Below are 23004 nucleotides of genomic sequence, written 5' to 3'. Positions count from 1 at the left end.
CTCTTCTTCACACAACCATATTAAAATTACAACTAAAATGTTGAACAACCATCACTCAGAAGGTTACCATCAGAAATCAAGTTGAATGGAAGTCTGAAAACTATTAAATAAAGTTAAATGGAAGTCTGACACCTTTTTTTTTTAAAGAAACCACATCCATCCAGATAGATAAGAGGGACATAGACAGGGAATGGGCTGGTCCCACACACATGTGCTGGATAAAAATTCAGGAGGGATATCTTGGGAGTGAGGAGTCCCTGTCCTATACCAGCCTCCCCAGAACAGGGTTGAAGTGCCAGGGAGATAAGTCCCCACAACTTCTAGCTGCAGAAGCCAGCAGAGATTGAGACAGTGGAAGAAACTTCTGGAGCCCCAAGCAGTTCCTCCCAAAGAACCCACCACACAAGCTTACTCAGATTCCCTGTGAGCTCCGGCACTGAGGTAACAACTTGAAAGGCATGGTGGTATACCATGGAGAGACTGAAGTATGTGGCATCAAGTTCAACCTAGGCCACTGTTTCCTTTTCTAAAAACCCTCCCCCCACAGAGCTGGCAAGTTGATGTTATATCTAAGACTCCATAAACCTGACTCACACAATCTGACTCATCTTGGAGATCCTCAGAGAATCTATTCCACCTAATCTATGGGCCCACCCAAGCTACTCTCCATATGGATAGATGGTCTTGGCACATGCTTTCCAAACTTCCTAAATCCTATAAAACAAGCCACAGCTGGCTTAGTGAGCCCTAGGCCCAGCACTAGCAGCAGCCAGCTTAGATTCATAGTTTAAGCTTCCCTGGGAATCTCCAAGCCCAGCATAAGTAACAGCCATCTAATATTGCTTTATAGCTCAGGCAGAGTGGTCTGGGAAAATACTAGGTCAGGGCTGACATTGGCCCACACTGTGTGTTTAAACCCCAGGGCCAATGCACCTAGTGGATGGCTACAGACCATCTTAGAGCACCTCCATCATGACCCCTGCACATCTGATCCTTCATGGATGGTGGAGAGATTGTTGGTCAATGATCACAGCCAATCCTCACAGCTGACTAGCCTGGGTAAATTTTTGCCCATTGACCTGCCAACAGCAACCAAGGTTCCACTATAAGAGGAGGGTGTGCTTAGCACACATGAAGGATGCAGCTTGAATACCCAGCTTGGGTGAGAGGGAAGGCTGTGCCACTGGAACCTACAGGATATTTACTACATCAGGCCACACTAGCAAGACACAGGATCAATGCAGCTCTACCTAATACATAGAAACAAACACAGGGAGGGTTGCAAAAAATGAGGGAAAGAAACATGGCCCTAATGAAAGAACAGATCAAAACTCCAGAAAAAGACCTAGACAAAATGGAGATAAGCAATTTATTAGATTCAGAGTTCAAAACATTGGTTATAAGGTTGTTCAAGGAATTTAGTGAAGACCTCAAAATTGTAACAAACATTCAGTCAGAAATAAGGATATACTATTGAAATTAAAAACAATTTACAGGGAAACAACAGTATAGTGGATAAGCTGAGAAATCATTCAGTGATTTGGAATATAGGGAAGCAAAACAAACAACCAGTCAGAACAACAAGAAGAAAAAAGAATCCCCCACATGAGAATAGTATAAGCAACTTCTGGGACAGCTGCAAGCAGTCCAATATTTACATCATAGGGTTTGCCAGAAAGTAGAAGAAAAAGAGCAATAAGTTGGAAATCTATTTGTAGAAACAGCAAAAGGAAAAAATTCCTAATTAAATGAAGGAAATAGACATACAAGTCCAGGACACATACAAAGTCTGAAACACAATGAATGCAAAGAGGCCCACTCCAAGACATATCTTAGGAAAAATAACAACTGTTAGTATTACAAGGTCACTGTAATCAAAAGAGCCTGGTACTGTCATAAGAACAGACACATGGACCAATGGAACACAATAGAGAGCCCAGATATAACCCAAGTCTCTATGGTCAATTAATATTTGACAAAGGGGGCAGAAGCATAAAATGAAGTAAAAACAGCCTCTTCAACAGATGGTTTGGGAGATCTGGACAGCTACATTAAAAAAATGAAACTCAATCGCCTACTTACACCATACACCAAAATAAATTCAAGGTGGATAAACGACTTAAAAATAAGTCATGACACCATAAAGTACTAGAAGAAAACATAGGCAGGGAAATCTTGGACATTCCACAGAGCAATATTTTCAATGATATGTCCTTTAGAGCAAGGGACATAAAGGAAAGAATAAACAAGTTGGACCTCATCAAAATAAAAGCTTATGCACAGCTAAAGAAAACAGCCCTAAAATAGAAATATAATCAACTATATGGAAAATGTATTTGCCAATGATACCTCTGACAATGGCTTGATCTCCAAAATATATACAGAACTCATACAACTCCACTCCAGTAACAGAAACAACCCAGTTAGAAATGGGCAAAAGACCTAAACAGACACTTGTCCAAGGAGGACATACAAAGGGCCCAGAAACATAGGAAACGATGCTCAAACATCATTACCCATCAGAGAGATGCAAATTAAAACCACAGTGAGATACCACTTTACACCAGTGAGAATGGCCATCATAAACAAAGCAACAAACAATGAGTTTTGGAGAGGATGTGGATAAGAGGGAACCCAAGTGTAATGTTGGAGCTAATGCAGACTGGTGTAGCCATCATAGAAAAACAGTATGGAATTTCCTCAAAAACCAGAATATAACTGCCTTTTAATCTGGCAATTCCACTAATGGGATTATATCCTAAGAACAATAAAGAACCAATGCAAAATAACTTATGCCACCCCAATGTTCATAGTAGGATAATTTACAATAGCCACGTCCTGGAGGCAACCTAAGTGCTCCACCAGGAAAGCGAATGGATCAAAAAACTGAGGTACATTTATACAATGGAATACTATGCAGCAGAAGGAAAGAGCTACTTACCCTTTGCAAACAACACGCATGGAACTGGAGAGCATTATGCTAAGTGAAATAAGCCAGGCAGTGAAAAACAAATACCATATGATCTCACTTTTAAGTAGAACCTAATCAACAAAACAAACCAGCAAGCAAAATATAACCAGAAACATTGAGATTAAGAACAGTCTGACAGTAATCAGAGGGGAGGTGGGAAGGCATAATGGTGGGAAGGGGGAAGGAATATCAGGAACAACTATAAAGGACACATGGACAAAACCAAAGGGGGTTACAGTCAGGCGAGGGAGGTTGGTATGGCTGTGTATGGGTGGAGTGGTGGGGGGTAAATGCAGAAAACTGTACTTGACAACAATAAAATAATTTTAAAAAAGAAATCACAAATATGGGAAAGAAATATTAATGCCTAGACAGACCTGGTAGAATGCATAAAACATGGGCAAATAGGTGTAACATATCAATACAAGAAAAAAAGTAATGGATAAATGGAAGAAAATGCAAACTAAGAAAACAGGTGTTTTGCCCTGGCTGGTGTAGCTCAGTGGATTGAGCACGGCTGCAAACCAAAGCATCGCAGATTCTATTCCCAGTCAGGGCACATGCCTGGGTTGCAGGCCACGGCCCCCAGCAACTGCACATTGATGATGTTTCTCTCTCTCTCTCTCTTTCTCCCTCCCTTCCTTCTCTAAAAATAAATAAAACCTTAAAAAAACAGGTGTTTTGAAGAGGTAACATTGGTAACTGAACATTAGTAATAATCAAAGGAATTATTTCTTTTTAAATTTCAATTATTTTATTATTGTTCAATTACAGTTGTCTGTATTTTCTCCCCAGCCCTTCCCCCACCGCCTCCAAACCCACCTCCCTCTCTTGCTTCCACCCTCCCCCTTGGTTTTGTCCACGTATCCTTTATAGTAGTTCCTGAAAACCCTCCTCCCCACTGTCCCCTTCCCCTTCCCCTCTAGCTATTGTTAGATTGTTCTTAATTTCAATGACTCCAATTATATTTTGTTTGCTTTTTTTTCTTTTGTTGATTATGTTACAGTTAAAGGTGAGATCATATGGTATTTGTCCCTCACCACCTGGTTTATTTCACTTAGCATAATGCTCTCCAGGAATTATTTCTTGAATTAGTATATTTTTTAAAAGTTTCCAGACCCTGGACTTGAGTGTATAGATTAAAGTAAGTATTTTTTTATAAAACAATAGTCCTCAAGAAACAATACCTAGAGAGCCTGGAAAACTGTTTTTATTAGAAGGCTGGAGTGCAGTATCTTCAACCAGAGAGGAAAGAAAAAGTTACCAACAAATGAACCCAATTCAGACTTCTGTTAAATAATATTTGGGCTACAATAAAATATTTATAGTTTTTTGAGTTGGGGAAAGATTATCACACATAAATTTTATTCTCACCCAAAGATGACATGATCAAGGACATATATCTAAATTTTATCTTTTTATAAAACAGTTCAAGAAGTTAGTACTCTAGAAATAATTTTGAGGTAAGAAATTAAGGAATTTATGAAAGTAAAGGGATGGTTAAGGACACTTGAAACCAGTGAAAGGTAGCATTTGCTTAAATTGTTCTTAAATACTTGCAAATCTGCAAGCATGTATCACAGCTAATATTTGATTCTGGAGAAAAATACAAATGAATTACATAGCTCATTTAAAGGCCCAATTGTTGTAAAAATAAAAGACTCAAAAGTGTGGGATAGAATATGAAGAAGCAAAAACATGGTAAAGTCCACATTTATGCATATAAGAAGGCACGAAGAAATATGTTCTATTTTGATTTGAATAAAATATAGGTGAACAACTAAATCCATAATATAAACTTAAACTATTAGAGGAGATAAAGAGTTAAACATGGTAACCTTCATAACTTTATATAATTATAATAGAAGAAATAACACATAGGAGGTCTTACAATAAATATGTGTATTGGATTCATTAAAGAGGGGAGGGGGAGGGAGATAATAAGGGAAAGAAGGGGACGGGATAAGTCAAGAAACATGAATAGAGGACTCATGGGCACTGACAATGGTGAGGGGATTGACTGGAGTGGGGCAGGGTGGGGCAGGGGAGAGCAATGGGGGGAAATGTGGGACAACTGTAGCTGAACAACAATAATAAAAAATAAAAATAATGAACTTAAAATAAAAGATATAAATTCTAAAACTGTTTAAAAGTTAATGTCAACCTGGCCTAGTGGTTCAGTTAGTTGGAGTGACAGCTTATACACCAAAACGTCACAGGTTTGATCTCTAGTCATGGCACATACAGGAAGCAAATGATTGATGTTTCTGTCACATCTCTCTCTTTTGGTCTCTCCCTTTCACCCTCTCTCTAAAATCAATTTAAAAAATCCTTTAGGGTGAGAATTTTAAAAGGTTAATGTTTACACAGTTTGTTTACATTCTATACAAAAATATATATAAAATTAAGTTATATAAAAAATACAGAAGGAGCCCTGGCCAGTGTGGCTCAGTTGGTTGAAGCATTGTCCCATAAACTGGAAGACTGCAGGTTTGATTCCCAGTCAGAGCACATATCTAGGTTGTGGGTTTGATTTCCCATACAGGTGTACAAGAGGCAGTAAATTGATGTTTCTCTGTCACAATGATATCTCTCTCCCTCCCTCTCTCTCTCTCTAAAAGCAATGAAAATTTGGCCTTAGGTGACAAAAAAATATAAAATGGAAACAGATAGCATCATTGTTTTCAAATATGCTAAGTGAAATAAGCCAGGCAGTGAAGGGCAAATACCACACCACCTTTAAGTGGAACCTAATCAACAAAACAAATAAGTAAGTAAAATGTAACCAGAGACCCTGAAATAAAGAACAAACTGACAGTAACCAGAGGTAGGGGGAGAGGGATAATCAGGGAAAACAGGGGAAGGGCCATCAAGAAACATGTAAAAAGGACATATGGACAAAGCCAAAGGGGTAGGTTCAATGGTGGGAGGCAGGGATGGGTGGGGCAGGGGGGAATGGAGACAGCTGTACTTGAACAATAGTAAAAAATTATTTAAAAAGGAAAAAGGAAGACAAATTCAAGGCAGAAACCATGAAATAATAGAACTGAGAAGAATCACAGGAGATAACATCTGTGAATAATCATGCACTAATTAATATTGCAAAATATATAAAGCAAATACTATTAAAATAAAATGGGAAATTGATAGATGATACTTATGGAAGTTATAAATATAACTCAAACACATATAACAAGGACAGAGAATAAAGTAGATATTATATTTTGCTTCAGAAACATACTTTTTAATGTTTATAAACATTTACAAAAATATCAAATACGATCCCCACAATTTTTCTAAATCAATATCACTGGACACTCTTTCTATCAAGCAATAATAAAATAAGAAATGAATGTAAAAAACTTGCAAAATGTACTATATGTACTTATATAAGTTATTGGATCAAGGAAAAATAAAACTTTAATTAGAATCTTTTACAATATGACATATCTTAAAATAAGCTTAAACATGAATTGAGTATAAATGTGTTTTTTAAAGTTAATCTTTATTGTATGTTTATCATTACCATTTCATCCCCTTATACCCTCATATCCTCAGTAATCACAACACTGTTGTCCATTTCCATGAATACTTTCCCTTTTTGCTCAATTCCTCCACACCCTAACCTTCATCCCCTAGCTCTCATCCTGCTCTCTATGAGTCTGTGTCTACTTTCTTTGTTCAATTTGTTCATCAGATTCCACATATGAGTGAAATAATAAGGTATTTGTCTTTCTCTGATTGGATAATTACTTAGCAAAATGTTCTCCTGGTCCATCCATACTGTTGCAATAGGTAAAATTTTTCTTCTTTTTAGTGGCCAAGTAGTATTCCATTGTGTAACTGTCCCATAGTTGTTCTATACAGCATCTACTGATGGACGCCTCGGCTACTCGATATCTTGGCAATAAATAACACTGCAGTAAACATAGGGGTACTCATGTTATTTTGAATTGGCATTCCTTTGTCAATTCACATATGTTGTTTTGGATTCCTTTGGATATATCCCCAGAATTGGGATTGCTGGGTCAAAAGGAAGATCCATTTTTAATTTTTTGAGTTATCTCCATACTACTTTCCACAGTGGCTGTACCAGTCTGCATTTCCACCAATGGTGCAAAAGGGTTCCCCTTTCTCCACATCCTCCCCAGCACTGTTTTTTTGTTGATTTATTGATGACAGCCATTTTGACAGGTGTGAGATGGTATTTCATTGTGGTTTTTATTTGCATTTCTCTGATGATTAGTGACATTGAGCATCTTTTCATATGTCTATTGGCCATCTGTATGTCCTCTTCAGAGAAGTGGCTATTCATGTCCTTTGCCCATTTTTTAATTGGGTTGTTTGTTTTTTCCATTCTGTGTGTTGTCTTTTTATATTGTTGAAGATTTCCTTTGCTGTGCAAAAACTTTTTAGTTTGATGTAGTCCCATTCATTTATTTTTTTCTTTTTTCTCTTGTCCAGGGAGATATAGCTGATAAAAAATTGCTAGGATCAATGTCCATGATTTTGCTGCCTATGTTTTCTTCTACAACTTTATAGTTTTGAGTCTAATATTAACTATTGATCCATTTAGAATTTATTCTATGTGTAGTATAAAAAGGTGGTCTAGATTCATTTTTTCTGCACATACCTGTACAATTTTCCCAACATCATTTATTGAGTAGACTATCTTTAGCCCATTGTATATGCTTGCTTTCTCTGTTGAATATTAATTGACTATAAAGGTGTGGATTTATTTTGGGGCTCTCTATTCTGTTCCATTGATTTATGTGTCTGGTTTTTATGCCAGTACCATGCTGTTTTGATTACTTTGCCTTTAGAATATAGTTTGATATTTGGTAGTGTAATTCTTCCAACTTCATTCTTCTTCCTGAGGATGACTGATGCTATGCTGGGCCTTTTGTGATTTTGTATAAATTTTTGAAATATTTGTTCCAGTTCTGTGAAATACATCATTGGAACTTTGATAGGCATTGCCTTGAATTTATAGATTGCTTTGGATAGTGTAGACATTTTAACAATGTTCATTCTTCCTGTCTGTGAATGTGGTATATACTTCCCTCACTTCTATCTTCCTCAATTTCTTTCTTCAGTGTCTTATAATTTTCTGAGTAAATGTTTTTTACATACTTGGTAAGGTATATTCCTAGGTATTTTATTCTTTGAGAAGAAATTGTGAGTGGGATTGTTTTCTTAAATCCCCTTCTGTCAGTTCATTATTGACATATAAAATGCAATTCAGCCCTGGCTGCTGTGGCTCAGTGAATTTAGCACTGCCTGTGAACCAAAGGGTTACCAGTTGTATTCCCAGGCATGGCACATGCCTGGGGTGTGGACCAAGTCCCAAGTTGGGGGCATGTGAGAGTCAATCACACATTGATGTTTCTGTACCTCTCTTTCTCCCTTTTTTCCCCCTGTCTAAAAAGAAATAAATGACATCTAAAAATGCCACTGATTATGGATATTAATTTTGTATCCCCCCACTTTGTTGAATACATTTATTAGCTCTAGTGATTTCTTGGTGGTCACTTTGGAGTTTTTATATATACAGTATCATGTCATCTGCAAAGAGTGACAGTTTTACTTCCTCCTTTCCAATTTGGTTGCCTTTTATTTTTTCTTCTTGTCTGATTGCTATAGGTAGGACTTGCAGTACTATGTGGAATAAGAGAGGTAAAAACAGAGAACCCTGTCTTGTGCCTGATCTTACGGGAATGCTTGTAGTTTTTGTGCATTGAGTGTGATGCTGGTAGTGGGTTTGTCATATAAGGTCTTCATTATGGTAGGTATGTTCCCTTATCCCCCCTTGCTGAGGGTTTTTATTATAAACCTGGTGTTGGATTTTATGAAATACTTTTCTGCCTCTATTTATAGGATCATGTGGTTTTATGCTTTATTTTGCTTATGTGGTGAATCACATTTATTGATTTGTGAATGTTGTAGCAATCTTGCATCCTCAGAATAAATCCCCCTTGGTCAATGTATATGATCTTTTTGATGCATTAGTATATTGGTGTGCTAATATTTTGTTGAGGATTTTAATGTCTAGGGATATTGGACTATAATTTTTTTTATTTGTAGTCTTAATTGGTTTTTGAATTAGAGTAATTCTGGGCTCATTATATGTGTTTGGGAGTCTTTCCTCCTCTTGAATTTTATGAAATAGTTTGAGAAGGAGAAGTTTTCTTCTTGAAACATTTGGTAAAATTCACCTGTGAAGCCATCCAGTCCAGAATGTTTGTTGTTGTGGTTGTTGTTGTTGGGAGGTTTTTGGTAACTGCTTCAATTTCACTAGGTGCATTATGTCTATTCAGATTCTCTGATTCTTCCTGATTTAATTTTGGAAGGTTGTATGTTCTAGGAATGTATCAACCTTGTCCAGGTTGTCCAGTTTTTTGGTATATAATAGTTGTTCATAATGTTTTCTTACAATCTTTTTATTCCTTTCATGTCAGTTGTTATATCTTCTCTCTCATTTCTGATTTTATTTATTTCGGTTCTTTTTTTCTTAATAAGACTAGTTAAAAGTTTGTCAATAGTAGTTTATCTTTTTCAAAAAGCCACCTCTTTTGTTCCATTTTTTATACTCTGTTTCATTTATTTCTGCTCTGATCTTTATTATTTCCTTCCTCACTTTGGATTTATTTGATTTTCTTTTTCCAAGTTCATTTTAAGTGTGAGGTTAGGTTGTTTATTTGAGCTTTATCTTGTTTTTCAAGATACACTCTAATGCTATGCATTTCCTTCTTAGGATTGCTTTCACAGTGTCCCACAGATATTGGATTGTTATGCCCTCATTTTCATTTGTTTCAAGGTGATTTTTTATTTCTTCTTGATTTTCTTGACCTATTTACTTAATAATAATGTTATTTAACATCCATGTTTCCATATTCAGTGTTCTTCTTATGATTGATTTCAAATTTCATTGCAGTGTAGTAGAAAAGATGCTTGAAATGATTTAATCTTCTTTAAATTTATTGAGACTTGATTTGTGTCCTAACATGTGATCTATTCTAGAAAATGTTCCATGTGTCCTTGAAAAGTATGTATATTCCTTTGCTTTGGGGTGAAATGCTCTTAAGATATCAATTAAACCCATTTGATCTAGTGTGTTGTTTTAAGGTTGCTGTCTCCTTGTTGATTTTTCTGTCTGGAAAATCTATCCATTGAAGTCAATGGACATGTTAAAATCCATGGCTATGACTGTGTTTCTGTCAATCTTGCTCTTTAAGTCCATCAAGATTTGCTTCTCATATTCAGGTTCTCCTATGCTGGGTACATAAATGTTTACTGGGGTTATGTCCTCTTGTCAGATTGTTCCCTTTATTGTTATATACTTTCTTACTTTTTCTCTTACTATAACCTTGGTTTTAAAGCCTATTTGTCAGATATAAGTACTGCTACCCCAGCTTTGTTCCCCGTTCCATTTGTATAAAATATCTTTTCCCATCCCTTTACTTTTATTTTATTTTTAATTTTTTAATTAATTTATTTTAGAGAGGGAGGGAGAAAAAGAGGAGAGAAACATCAGTGTGTGGATGCCTCTCACGTTGGCCCCCACTGGGGACCCGACCCCACAACCAGGCATGTGCCCTGACTGGGGAATCAAACCCATGACCCCTTGATTTGTGCTGCACTCAATCCACTGAGTTACACCAGCTAGACCAAACCCTTTAGTGTGTGTATCTTGTGATCTGAGATGGTTTTCTTGGAGGAAGCATATATAGGTCTGATTTTTTTCTCCATTCCATTACCTTGTCTTTTGGTTGGAACATGTAATCCATCTACATTTAAGGTGTTTTTGATAGATATGTATTTAGTGCCATTTTATTGCTAGAATGCTTTCATCTGGTTTTCTTTCTTGTCTCTTTCATTGTCTTTTTAAAAAATGTTTTAGATGGTGGTGAGGGAGGCTGGAAGCAGAGTCCAGTTCTCCCTGTGCCCAGCTGGTACACCTAGCTGATCTTCTGAGGAACAGAGTGGACAGCCAATGGAATCCTAGCTTGTGTGAAGTTTGGAGACCAAAAATTGCAGAGGACATTGAAAAAACAGATGGTGAGGAGATTGAGCTGGGGTGGTAAGGTCCCTGGGATCTGTGCAGGAACCAGACCTATGGCATTCTCTTGCCTGGCACCTGCTGCAGGGTATGAGGAGGAGAGTTTGATCACCAACGCCCTCCCCTACAAGAGCAACAAAGGCAGCCCTGCACCAGGAAGGACCTGGATGCTGGAAGTAGCTGAGGGAAATAGAGATGAAGTGGGAGATGCATAGAGGTGCTACACATTGGCTGGGACTGTGGACACTGGCACCAGAGAAATTAAGCTCCCAGGTGACACCTGGAGAAGGGAGGAGTTGGGCAACATGGGACACTGACTTGGATAGTCTCTGGACTGGTTGGAAAGTAGGGCTGTATGAAAAGCCATGCCCTTGTTAAGAATGAGGAGGGGGGAAGCTGCTTTGTAAGGAATGCTCCAGCAGTGGCTGGCTCACCCCAAGGGAGATTCAGCTGTGTGATCCAGAGACTGAGTGGCTGAGTGTGGAACCTAGTGTTTGTCTTGTCTCATGCTGTGTGCAGCTAAGTGGCTGATTTGAGCCCTACAGCTCACAGAGGACCTGGCTGGAGGCTGGGAAACTGTGAATATTGGGCCCCAGATGTGGGCCCATCATCTCAGAATCATAGGAAGGGGAAAAAGGTGAAGCCCAGCCCCATTCTTTGTGTGGCATCTAGGAAGACCAGCAGAACTCTCTGAAACAGGATTAACGTCAGAGGGAGCTTATTATTTTTTTTTCTTTTTGGTTCCTCTCTCTGTTTTTTTCCTTTTTTTTTCATCCCCCAAGTGAGACAATAAGACCTGAAGTTATGAAGGGTCCAGAGACAGATCAAAAGGGGAGCACAAGGGGAGACTAACCCCCAAAACTGAGAAATTGAGACAAATGTCACTTTGCTATCCCATAGAGCTGGCATTTTATTGTTTATGGTATTGCTATTATTTTTCATTCATTATTTACCACTTTATCTTATCAGTATTTTTTTATTTCTCCTTATGTTTAGTTTTCCTCATTTAATTCTCTGTTTAACTGCATTGTTTGATAGGTTTTCCTTATTTTCTCTTTATTGTATTTTAATTTTCCTTCTTTTACTTCACCCAGTTTCAATAACACTCAGCTCTGATTGTGTACTTTCTATTCTTGTTATCAAAACATGTATTTCTTGTCATATTATTGTTTTTCCAGTACTATTATAAATAATTGTTGTTCCATACAATTGTACTTACTACACAGCAACCCTCCATCATCTTACCCACTTCACTTTATTCCTGAGCTTTATTATTGTTGTGATTAACTTTCTTTCTCTCTCACTATATGCCTACCTTCTATCCTTTGCTCTCACTATATCTCATGATATAACCTTGTACAAACACTCTGTTTTCTGGATTCAGCTCACAATCATCCTCCCCTCTAACAAGAGTCTTATCTCTCTTTCACCTTTTATAAAAAGTGACTGATTGGGAGAAATAGCACAACTAATGCTATACTTATCCAAAGAATTTCCTATCTCTTCTCTACTTGCTGGTACTTTAAATCCCATAAAATGCTCTCTCTCTCTCTTAATTCATTGTGACTACCCCCTGCCACTGATCACATAAAAGAATAGGTGGGAGCTGTGAACATCAGTAACCTGCTGGAGGGGATAAAACACCAACAAAGGAACTACCAAAAGGTAAAACCCAAGCACAACAAGAGAGCCTACACAAACAGAAGAAAGGGCAAACCTACAGGGCCCAGACAAAGAGGTCAAAGAGACCACACCACTGAATGCGATAGAATTCCTACTGTAGAAGTTCACCCTACAAAGACAGCTAGCAAAGCAAAACATTAGGAACCACAGAAACAAAGAGAATCACCTAGAATGGACAAAAAAAGGAACATGCAATCAGAAGGAATGAAAAACTCTTCATTACAAGAGCTAAATGAAATGGAGATAACCAAACTATCACATACAGAATTCAAAATAATGGTATGAAGATGCTCAGGGAGTCCACATAAAACTACAGGAACTGAGTGAAAAATACAACAATATGAAAAAGGAAACAGAAACTATAAACAAAAACCAGGAAAGAAATGAATAATAAAATCTCAGAAATAAAAAAACACATTAGAAGGAATTACAAGCAGGCTGGATACAGCGGAGGATCAAGTCAGTGAGCTACAGGATAAGGTATTAAAAACACCTAAATAGAGCAACAAGAGAAAAGAGAATCAGAAAGAAGGACAAACATATGGTAAGGGAGCTGCAAAGAAACATGAAATATAACAATTATCAGTATAATAGGGATACAGAAGAAGAGAGAAGAGAGAAGGATTAGAAAACCTGTTTGAAAAGTAATGATGGAAACTCCCCTAATTTGATGAGAGGAAAAAAGTCACACAAATCCAGGAAACACAGAGAGTCCTAATCAAGAGGGAACTCAAAGAGGCCCACTTCAAGACACATCATGATTAAAATGGCAAAATTTCAAGACAAAGAGAGAGTCTTAAAGGCAGCAAGGGAGAAACAGGAAATAACATACAAGGGAGACCTGATAAAGCTAGCAGCTGATTTCTCAATGGAAACACTCCAAGCCAGAAGGTAATGGCAAGAAATATTGCAACTAATGAAAATCAGAGGCCTTCAATGAAGTCTACTTTATTCAACAAGGCTCTCAATTAAAATGGAAGGCAAACTAGGAGCTTCCCAGACAAAAGAAGCCTAAAAGAATACACTTCCACCAAAGCATCCGTGCAAGAGATGTTAAAGGGACTGCTGTAAGAACAGGAAGGAAAAGAGTGTGAGAGAGAAGCACAGGTACAAAAAATGGCAATGAATAAGTACCTATCAATGATAACTGTAAATGTAAATGGATTAAATGATCCAATCAAAAAACATAGAATAGCTGAATGGATAAGAAAGCATGGCCCACAATATGCTGCCTACAAGAGACCCACCTAAAGACCAAAAGACCTACAGAGACAGATAGTGAATGAGCTGGAAACAAATGTTCCAAGCAAACAGATAGAGGGAAAAAATCCAGGGGTAGCAATACTCATATAAAGACAAAATAGACTTCAAAAAAGGGCCATGAAAGAGATCCAGAAGGTTCATTATATAATACTCAAGGAATAATCCATAAAGAAGAAATAAACATTGTAAATATAACATGCCCCAACATAGCAGTACCCAAGTACATAAGGAAAATCTTGGAGGATTTCAACAAACCACATTGACAGCATACTTATAGTGGGGGATTTTAACACCCCACTGTCAAAAATGGATAGATCTTCCAAACAAAATATAAAAAATATTGTGGCATTAAACAATGATCTAGATCAAATGGGGATAAATATATATATATATATTATATATATATATATATATTATATAAGTTTTCATCCCAAAGAAGCAAAATACACATTCTTTAGAAATGCACATGGAATATTTCCAAAGATAGACCACATGACATGACACAAAACAAGCCTCAACAAATTCACAAAAATTGAAATCAAAGCAAGCATTTTCTCTGACCACAAGTGACTGAAACTAGAAACCAACCTCAAGGAGAAAAGTCAAACATGCTCAAATCATGGAGATTGAATAGCATGCTATTTAACAATAAATGGGTCAAGAATGAGACCAAGGAACAAATAAAAAAGTTTCTGGAAACAAATGAAAATGAACTCACAACAAACCTAATACTTACGGGACACAGCAAAGGCAGTCCTGAGAGGGAAGTTTATAGAGATACAAGCCTACCTAAAAAAAAAGTAGAACATTTCAAATAAACTAGCCTAACACTAAACCTACAATAAGTCAAAGAACAACCAACAAAGACAACCTAGACCATGTAGAAGGAAGGAAATAACTAAGATCAGAGGCAGCATTAAATGGATTGTAGAAACTAAAAGCACAATTCTAAGGGGTCAATAAAGCCAGGAGCTGGGTTTTTTTTTAAAAAGGATAAATGGAATTGATAAGCCTTTAAGCAGACTCATCAAGAAAAAAAAAGAGAGAGGACCAAATAAACACAATTAGAAATGAAAGAGGAGAGATTACAACTGATACACAGAAATATTAAATGACAGTTGGAAATTATGATGAAGGACTATATGACAAGAAATTTGAAAATCTAGGTGAAATGGGACAAATTTCTAGAAAAATGTAATCTTCCAAAACTGAATGAAGAAAAACTAGAAGCCTGAACAGACCAATAAGAGATGACAAGATAGAAGCAGTAATTAGTAAAAGGCAGAAAATTGTACTTGAACAACAAGTAAAATAAAAGATTAATTAATTAATTAAAAAAAATAGAAGCAGTAATCAAAAAACTTCTGACACCCCAAAGCCCTGGATTGTACAGTTTCACAGGAAATTCCACCAAAGCATTTTAAGGGAAAGCTAACCCCTATTTTTCACAGACTATTTCAAAAAATCCAAAAAGAAGGAAGACTCCCAAACTCTTTTTATGAAGCTAGTATCATTCTAATCGCAAAACCAGATAAAGACACAACAAAAAAAAACTTCAGACCATGATCACTGATGAACATAGACGCTAAAATCCTCAACAAATATTGGCAAACCACATCCAGGAATATATTAATAAGATCATACATCATGACCATATGGGGTTATCCAGGGACTCAAGGATGTTACAATATTTGCAAATCAATAAACATAATATATCACATAAACAAACAAAAGACAAAAATCACATGATCATATCAATAGATGCAGAAGAAAGCATTTTATAAGGTACAGCACCCATTTGTGATAAAAATACTCAGCAAAGTGGGAAACAGAGGGATCATTCATCAACATAATCAAGGCCATATATGAGAGAAACTACAGCCAACATTATACTCAATGGGCAAAAACTAAAAATTTTCCCACTAAGATCAGGAACAAGACAAGGCTGTCCACTTTCACCACTTCTATTCAATATAGTATTAAAAGTTCCAGCCACAGCAATCAGACAAGAAAAGGAAATAAAAGGCATCCAAATTGGAAAAGAGGGAAACAAAACTGTTATTGTTTGCAGATGACAGGATAGTGTACATAGAAAATCCTATGGACTCCACAAAAAAACTGCTTGACCTACTAAATAAATTTGGCAAAACAGCAAGACACAAATCAAAATTTAGAAAGCAAAGGCATTTTGGTACACCAACAATGAAATAGCAGAAACAGTAATCAGGAAAAAAATCCCATTTAATATAGCAACAAGAAAAATAAAATACATAGGAATAAAACCTAACCAAGGATGTAAAAGATCTGTACTCAGAAAGCTACAGAACACTGGAGAAAGAAATATTAAAGAAGACACAAACAAATGGAAATGTATACCGTGTTCACGGATTGGAAGAATTAACATCATCAAAATGTCCGTACTACCGAAAACAATTTATAGATTCAATACAATCCTTATTAAAGTACCAATGACATATTCCACATATATAGAACAAACACTTCAAAAATTCATATGGAACCATAAGGAACCCCAAATAGCTGCAGCAATTTTGATAAAGAAGAGCAAAGTAGGAGGGATTACAATACCTGATATCAAACTATATTACAAGACACCGTAATCAAAATAGCCTGGTACTGGCATAAGTACAGGACACATGGCCCATGGAACAGAATAGAAAGCACATAAATAGACCCAAGTATCTATTTGACAAAGGGAAACAGCAGCATAAAATGGAGCAAAAATAGCCTCTTCAACAAATGGTGTTGGGAGAGTTGGACAGATACATGCAGAAAAATGAAACTCAATCACCAACTTACACTATAGACAAAAATAAATTCAAGGTGGATAAAAGACTTAAATATAAGACTTGGACAACATAAAAGCCCTAGAGAAGAACATAAGCAGGAAAACCTCAGATTTTCCATGAAGCAATATTTTCACTGATATGTCCTCTAGAGCATGGGGCATAAAGGAAAGAATAAACAAATGGGATCTCGTTGAAATAAAAAGTTTCTGCATTGCTAAAGAAAATAGCATTAAATTAAAAGAGACCCAATCATATAGGGAAGCATATTTGCCAATGATACCTGAGAGAAGGTATTGATCTCCAAAATATATAAAGAACTCTGATAATTCCACTCTAAGAAGACAAGGAACCCAGTTAAAAAAATTGGCAAGGGATTTAAAGAGACACTTCTCCAAGGAGGACATACAGAGGGTTCAGAGACATATGAAAAAATGCTTGATACACTAGCCATCAGAGAGATGCAAATTAAAACCACAATGAGATACTACTTCACACCTTTGAGAATGGCCATCATAAACATTAACAAACAACAAGTGTTGGAGAGGTTGTGGAGAGAAAAGGGAACCCTAGTGCACTATTGGAGGGATTGCAGACTGGTGCAACCACTATGGAAAACAGTATGGAATTTCCTCAGAAAATTAAAAATGGAACTGCATGTTGACCTGGCAATTCCAGTGCTGGGATTATATCCTAAGAACCCGGAAACACTAATCCAAAAGAACCTATGCACCTCAATGTCATAGCAGCACAATTTACAGCAGCCAAGTGCTGGAAGCAACCTAGGTGCACATCAGTAAATGAATGGATTAAAGAAAGTATGATACATTTACACAATGGAATTTTATGCAGCAGAAAGAAAGGAGCTCCTACCCTTTGCGACAGCAAGGATGGACTGGAGGGCATTATGCTAAGTGAAATAAACCCAGATGGGTGAAAGATAAATACCTTATGACCTCACCTTTAATGGAACCTAATCAACAAATGAACAAGCAATCAAAATATAACCAGACGTTAAAATTGAGAACAGGCTGACGGTGATCAGAAGGACAGGGTGGGGATAATGGGGGAAAAGTGTGAAGTGTTTACAGGACCAATTAAAAAGGTCACATGGACAATAACAGTCGGGGGAAATGGGAAGGAGGTGGGGAGGGCTGTGGTGGTGGGGATGGGTGGGGTGAAAAGGAAAGAAAACTGTACTTGAACAATAAAAAAGCTTTTTAAAAAAGGTTTTCTTTTTTTTTTTTTGAGCAAAAGGAGGGAGAAAGAAGGGAGAGAAACATCGATGTGTGTTTTCCTGTCGCATGTCCCCTGTTGGGGACCTGGCCAGCATCCCAGGCTTATACCCTGACTGAGGATCGAACTCGCATCCCATTGGTTTGCAAGTCAGCACTCCAGCCACTGAGCCACACCAGCCAGTGCTTCTCTTTCTTCTTCTTAAATCAAGCCCTTTAACATTTGCTGCAATATTGGCTTGGTTTTAACAAACTCCTTAACTTTTTCTTGTCTGGGAAGCTCCTTATTTTCCCTCCCATTTTACTTTATTTATTTTTAATTATTTTATTGTTGTTCAATTGCAGTTGTTTGCCACTTACCCCCAACCACTGCTTTTTATCACCTTGAATATTTCCCACCACTACCTTCTGTCCTGAAATCTTTCTGTTGAGTAATCAGTTGACAGTCTAACTGGTGCTCCCTTGTAAGTAACAACCTGCTTTTCTCTTTCAGCTTCTAGGATTCTCTCCTTGTCTTTAAGCCTTGCCATTTTAATTATAATGTGTCTCAGTGTAAGCTTCTTTGGTTTTAAGTTGTTTGGGACTATCTCTGCTTCCTGGACTTGTGTTTCTTATTTCTTCCCAGATTAGGGAAGTTTTCAGTCACTATTTCTTCAAATAGTTTCTCAATCTCTTGCTTACTCTCTTCTCCTTCTGGTATTCCCCTGATGTAGATGTTATATTTTCATGTTGTCCAAAATATTTCTAAAGCTCTTCTAATTTTTAAGTTATTTTTTTTTCTTTTTATGCTCTGCCTGGGTGTTTTTGTTTTTTTTTTTCTGCTTTGTCTTTAAAATCACTGATTTGATGCTTGGCTTCATCTAACCTACTGCTCTCCCTTCCAGTGTATTAATTATTTCAGATTTTACATTCTTTATTTCTGACTCACCCTTTTTTACTGCTTTATGGTCTTTTGTTGTGCTGTTTGATATCCTTATAATCATTACTCTAAACTTTCTATCTGATAATTGCTTACCTCCATTCATCTAGTTCTTCTGGAGAATTTTCTTGTTCTTTCATTTTGGGTCTGTTTCATTTCCTTCCCATTTTTGACTGCTTCTTTGCATTTCTCACCTTTGTTTTTAAACTAATCAGTGATATAGACATAATCAGCAGCCTTGCTTAAACACCACAGGTTGGGGCAAGAGTAATTCCTGAACTTGAAGCTATTGTTCTCTTCAGAGACTGATGCCAGGTTGAGAGGAGTGGTCTGTCTGAGAAAGATGGCTTCTACAATGTGGGGAATGACTCAGCACAGGGATCCTGGCTGCTGTTTCTCTCAGTTCTCTTCCCAGAATCACCAACTCCTGACTCTCCTCAAGTGTATCTAGTCCACTCTGCCATCCCACTGCCAGAGGCCAGCATATAGGGTTACAAATGAAATTTTTGTATTGACCCTTTCAGAGGCTCTCTGTTTCCAGCCATCTCTCCCTGCAGACAGAAATACTGCTCTTTTCACAGCTGGATGTCATCTGGATTCCTTTCTGGCCTCTGGTGCTATAAGCTGAGGAGGCAAGCTTGGGGTTAGATCTCATACTTTCTCAGGGTGGACCCCTGGTCTCTGAAACACCCCTTTGGAACTTCAGCTGCCACCCATGGGACCCTAGCCAGCCCTCTGTGCCTTCTCCACATTCCCTACCAGTCTTGTTGTGGGGAAGTGGTTTCTTCAGTTTGTTCTTTGTTATAAGGCTTCTCTCCAGAAGGTGTTCAGTTGGTTATTCAGGATGACATTTTTACAATTTAGTTTTAATTCTGGATCAGTCCTGGGAGGAGGTTAGTGGAGCTTCCACTTACTCTTCTATCATATAGGATCCAAAACTGAATATAAATTCATAAATAGTGAACAAAGTGTGTAAACTAAGAAAATTACAAATAAAAAAGTAAATAACTTTAAAGAAAGCAGAAGAAAGGAAATAATAAGAATAATTAAATAAATAAAATAAAATGTATAAGGTTCTCACAATCTGTTTCTTTGGTGAAAATCATTGACAAACCTCACCAAGGAAAAAATATACAGAAACCAAAACCTGAATGACATTAAGAGAGAATATTGACAGGCTAATATTTTCAACCTGCTTCCTGATAAATAATAAAATAGTAAGTGAATTTTTTTTTTTCTGGGAAAATAGCAGTTAAAATGGCCGCCGATTGAAATAAATGGACTGTTGTGGAAAGATGGTGATTTGAAGCTCATCCTTGATTTTCTCAGTTTCTAGTTTCATCTTTTCTTAGATTTCTTGGAGAGAGAGTAGTGTTTTTGGATTTGTTCTTCACAGTTAAGAATCATGGGCCTGTACAAAAACTGAGGCTTTTCTATTACTCTGTAACAAATTGCCCCAAAATTTTGTTACTTAAAAACAATGGCCATTTCATCTGCTTATGGATTCAACCAATCTGGCCTGGATTATCTGGGTAGTTCTTCTGATCTTGCCACTGCTTTCAAGTTGACAATACTTCCTGAGAAGCTAGACTAAGCTGCGGTGTTGGCATAACATCTGTCTTTCTCTACTCATTCAAATTCCAAGGTCTTGCTCTCTCCATGTGTTTTTTCCACTCACATACTCAAGCATTCTTCTGTGGCAGCCTAGGGCCTCCCAAAGCATAACATCAGAAACTGCCAGGTCTTCTTGAAGCTTAAGCTCAGAACTGTACAACAATCAGTTCCTTCAATTGAATTGGTTAAATCTTGTTACAAGAGTGAAGTTCTACTCTGGGGACTGTGAATGTTGCACCTTCCCAATGTAGCTTGATCAGTAAAAGTCTGTGTATCTCTCAAGAAATGAAATTCAGGTGTGTCCTTGGAGGCCCTTCTGATCTTGATGACCATGGAAAAAGAGGGACTTAACATTGGGCTGGATTGTGGGTAGCCCTTCTGGATGGATAAAAAACTATGGTTTGGACCTGGCTGGTATGGCTCAATGGCTGTGAGTGCCAGCCTGCAAACTGAAAGATTGCTGGTTTGATTTTCAGGCAGGCATATGCCTGGGTTGTGGGCCAGGTCCTTGGTTGGGTATGTGTGAGAAGCGATCAATTGATGTTCACACATTTGATGTTTTCTCTCCTCTTTCTTTCTCCCAACCTTCCCCTCTCTCTAAAAAATAAAATCAGTTTTGCTCTGGCTGGTGTAGCTCAGTGGACTGAGCACAGGCCTACAAACCAAAGGGTCACCTGTTTGATTCCCAGTCAGGGCACATGCCTGGTTTGCAGGCCAGGTCCCCAGTGGGGGGTATGTGAGAGGCAAGCACACACTGATGTTTCTCTCTCTTTCTCCTTCCCTTCCTCTCTCTCTAAAAGTAGATAAATACAATATTTAAAAAATTAAATAAAACCATTTAAAAAGAGAGTGGGGTTTGACCTTAGGAGCAAGGAAACTTCTTTTTTGTGCCCCGACACGGGGGGTGATGATCTACTAGATTATTTCTTGCCCTTTTTGAATTAAAGTTAAATGACACCAAGGAGAGAAGATTGTCTCCAACATAGTGGACATACACACAAACACACACATCACACATTACACACACTCAACAATATGGGAACCACAAGACAAAAGATAACAGTCTTGGAGGGAAAATTTAGGATACCTGATATATGATTAATAAACATTCCAAAACCAAAAATAAATAAATAAGAAAAATAAATAGATAAAATAAAAGTAAAACTTAAAGATTTAGTGTAGTCATGAGAGGCTTAAGTATATTCTTGGCTAGTGCATTGGGTGGTGGCCTAGAACTGGTCATACTCTTTCATGTATTTAGAGGGAGTCTTCTCTGCCATGGCTGTCATGACTTTCTTTGGGCTATTTACCATTTGTGAATACCCTACATATGAACTGCTGGATCTCAGAGAGATGACTTGGGAACTAGTATTCTTCCTAGAAAATATTTCAGCCATGTTAGTCTCCTATACTAAACACCTCCCTCCTCCTCCATCCTCAAGATATTTAAGTTCTATATCATTACCTCAGAAAAGCAAGTGTAACAAAAAGTTTGTAATTTTGTTATACTCACACATATCCTAGAAGTCATAGATTGCAAGGGGGTATATTACTGTCCCATGGCATGCCAAGACTTGTGCTTAGTCATGATGCAGATATCAGGTGACAGGTATCAATTTAATACATATATTACTACTTTTGACACAAGACAAGTAATATGGTCCTGTCAGACCATATACAAAATGAAATATTGTGGTGCATGCATCATCCTCAATGTAGGCTATCCCAGCTGTGATGGTCTGTGATTTTTCCCCTCTGTGAAGTCTGCTCCCTGCTCCCTCTCCAGACTGGATGTTTCGCAAGTTGTCCTCATGTGTAGGTGTTATAGCCTTCTCTTTAATGTCTACCATGTCTAGGAGAGGCTGAATATTTACAAGCTTTCTAGGTCACAGATACCCTGGTGTAAAATACATTTACTGGTACTCAGTCATAGAAGTTGGAGCATCTGCTTGGAAATTTTGAAAGTGTAACTTATACAGTATGAACATTTAAATATTCAGTAAATAAAATTGATTTGAGCTTTGGCGGTTCAACTGCATGGCCAAGTGGTCCTGGACCCTTTCAAAATTGTGTCTCTAAGATTCTAAGGCATGAATGGGAGCAAACATTTTTTTTTTGTACTCTATATTTTCTTTCTTTTTTTATTGTTGCTCAAGTACAGTTTTCTGCCTTTTCACCACATGCATTCCCACTACCCCAGCCCTCCCCACCCTCCTTTCCTTGTTTCCACCAGCCATTGTTATTGTCCATGTGTCTTTTATAGTTGTTCCTGTAAACTCTTCACCCTTTCCCCCCATTATCTCCTCCCCTCACCCCTCTGGTCTGTCAGGCCTGTTCTCAATTTCAATGTCTTTGGTTATATTTTGCTTCCTGTTTGTTTTGTTGATTAGGTTCCAGTTAAAGGTAAGATCATATGGTATTTGTCTTCCACACCTGGCTTATTTCACTTAGCATAA

At 37.4% G+C, this 23004-nt stretch overlaps 1 long non-coding RNA gene across 1 annotated transcript; it reads right to left on the bottom strand.

Moving 5' to 3' along the window:
• Positions 1 to 1133: 1133 nt before the first annotated feature.
• Positions 1134 to 16707, bottom strand: LOC118496759. Its single transcript, XR_004899317.1, has 3 exons — positions 16696 to 16707; positions 2836 to 2838; positions 1134 to 1429 (listed from the first exon to the last, which is right to left on the bottom strand). It is a non-coding gene; the product is annotated as an uncharacterized LOC118496759 (long non-coding RNA).
• Positions 16708 to 23004: the final 6297 nt, after the last annotated feature.

The sequence above is a fragment of the Phyllostomus discolor genome, chromosome 9 (genome assembly GCF_004126475.2).
Source record: "Phyllostomus discolor isolate MPI-MPIP mPhyDis1 chromosome 9, mPhyDis1.pri.v3, whole genome shotgun sequence".
NCBI lineage: Eukaryota > Metazoa > Chordata > Mammalia > Chiroptera > Phyllostomidae > Phyllostomus > Phyllostomus discolor.
This window is presented reverse-complemented; position numbering and strand designations above follow the sequence as displayed.